The sequence below is a fragment of the Micromys minutus genome (assembly GCF_963924665.1).
Source record: "Micromys minutus genome assembly, chromosome: 20".
Classification (NCBI taxonomy): Eukaryota; Metazoa; Chordata; class Mammalia; order Rodentia; family Muridae; genus Micromys; species Micromys minutus.
Genome location: NC_137955.1, coordinates 1,861,021 through 1,863,995, shown reverse-complemented (window position 1 = coordinate 1,863,995; position 2,975 = coordinate 1,861,021).

Below are 2,975 nucleotides of genomic sequence, written 5' to 3'. Positions count from 1 at the left end.
CAGTGTATCTGATTTAATGTGGAGATTTTTGATCCACTTACACTTGAGTTTTGTACAAGGAGATAAGAAAGGGTCTATTTTCATTCTTTTGCATGTTGAGTGCCAGTTGTACCAGCACCATTTGTTGAATAGGCTGTCCTTTTTCCATTGAATGTTTACAGCTTTTTTGTCAAAAATCAGTTGACCATATATGTGAGGGCTCATCCTGGTCACTTTCTCTTCTGATTAATGATAAGCTCCCGATCCATTCCTCTCTCTCTTCTATCTGCATTCTGTGACTGTTTCATTCCACATTGTGAGTGAGATTGAAACATTCTCATTTGGGCCTTCTTGTTTAACTTTCTTGGGTCTATGGAGTGTGGATATCCTGTATTTTACCATCACTTGTAAGTGAATACACACATGCCCATCCTTTTGGGTTAGGGTTACCTTACTCAGGATGATAGTTTCTAGTTGTATCATTTGCCTACAAAATTCATTATGCCTTTGTTTTTAATAGCTATATAGTATTTTATATCATAAATGAGCAGCATTTTTATATTCATATTTTAGTTGAGGAATATGTGTATTCTTTTGAATTTCCAGCAGTTAAAATAAAACAGCTATGAACTTAGTAGAACACATGTCTTTGTGCATATATACAAGAAGGTACCCTCAAGGTAACATTTTTTTCTGCTAAACCTTAAATTAATAGAAAGAGTAGGCAAAGTGTTTCACAGACCCAGGAATAAACTTTAAATAAAACCTGATGCAACAGTTGACCAACTGAGGCAGGGTCATTCAACTTTGAAGCTAAACTTGACAGGATCATCCATATTGTGCTGCTTCTGGAAATTGAAAAATGAAAATTTCAGGTTATGGACTCTTCCTCTATAGTTTCAGTTTAGCACTAATCTAGCCATGTCTTGGCATACTCAGAACCCCAGTAAAGAGTCATTGTATTCTATGTATATGACATTCTACCTAACTCTTGTGTTTGTTGTGAAATATTGAATAAATAGTATTTTGCCTATGTGCACAGATACGGATATTATGTGTGCCTCATTTTACTGTTGACTGAAGATGGCCTCAGAACTCTTGATCTTGAAGAAATGGATAGTTGTTGGTCCCTCGGTAAATGCTAGAAATTGACCACAGTTATGTGGAACACTAGCAAGAGCTTTCCTTTGCTGAGCTATCCCCCCTGCCCTATGTATGATCAACATTTATATTACTACTATTTCCATATGTCCATTTGTAATGTTTTAAAATGAATTTACTTTTAGCAAAATTTTATTGTTTCAGTTTACCTAGTGATTTCTTGTTTCTGCAAAATGAATACAGAAAATGTATAATTCTTTATAGAAATTTAGTAATGAACTATGAGTTTTCTCTATTATTTTTGTTTCCTTGGTTGATATTTGCATGGGAGTGAGACTCTTAATATGAAACTTTTGCTGTTCTGGAAGTGGATGCATAGACCATCTAGCTCAATGACATACACCTACCTGACTGTGCCTCTGTGATTAAAGACATAAACAAATACACCCAGCTTGTTCACTATTTTTATAGTTAGTAATTGTTCATATAAGTACTTGAATGTGTGCTTGTTACTGTTATCTGTTTTCTATTGCATTTTCCTCTCAATTTGCATTTCTCTTCAAAGGCTATATATCTTTCACAAGATTCAGGACTGACATGAGTGAACCTTGTAATTTAATTTCCTTCTAAAATGACATGGTGATTAGATTATAACTTTTGTGTCAGGAAATGACTGTAGAAATCACCAGAATTGTATGAATATATTGTCAAAGAAACATACATTTACTTTAGAGTGATGACAGTAAATGTATGGAATATTTTAGGATGCAGTGACTTTTGGTGATGTGCATGTGAACTACACTGTGGAAGAGGAGAAAATGCTGGAATCTTCCCAGAAAAGTCTCTACAAACATGTCATGTTGGAGACCTACTGGAAATTCACTGTTTTAGGTAAGACTGAATGTTTTTTAGCTTTTTAAAATAAGGGAACAAATGTGTCTTGGTTATTGATGATCTTCTGTTATTTAAATTGAGAACAAAGAAGATAGAATTGAACAAATCAAGTTTGGTGCTGTGAAAATTCACAGTAACTTGAATTTTGCCTTATTTCCAACACCATATCATTCATTTTTTGGTTCTGTATTTTAGGCTTCAGTTGGGAAGACCATCATAATGAAAAAAAATGTCAACATTTTAGAAGTCATGTAAGGTAATTTTTATGTACAGGCTGATACAAATATGCCTCTGAGAAAATTTTAATATGTTCTGGAAGTTCTAAAGAAATGCATGTAAAATATCATTCCAGTAAATCTAGCCATGAGTATAATATTATGACAAAACCATGCTCCTCAATGTCAGTTATCTGATTTGTGTTTGCAAGACATTCCTCTAAGAGGAACCACAAGGAAACAATGCCTTAAGTAATACCTTTATGTGATTTGTAGCTCCATTAGTGCTATGCTGTGGAAGTACCAATTTGTATAGTCTCATAACATATGAATACATTTCATAGTGATAATACATATCAAAAACCCTTCTAAAAATCAAATAGTCCATGGGAAAATTGATCATATTCAAATCTTTATAGTGACATTGCTAAGTTTATTGAAAGATATATGTTTATGAAAGTCAAGAATGTTATTGTGGAGAAACCTTAATCCATGTAAGCCCCACATTTACAAAGAACAAATTGTGTGAATGCATTATGAAAACCTTTAATTTTTTTTCTTCTCTTAATGTCTATATAAAGTGTCAGAATGAATAAAACCATGTGATCATTGTAATACTGATAGAAGAAACGGACATCTTTCTATTCCAGAACAATAAGAAGGTATGTAGTTTCCTTCCTTTGGTAGACTTTCTGAATAAAATAGAAGTTTGAAATTAATTTGTGTTTTGACTTTACTAAGAATATACCCAAAGTCAGAGTACAGAACATCCTTATGGGCACTATA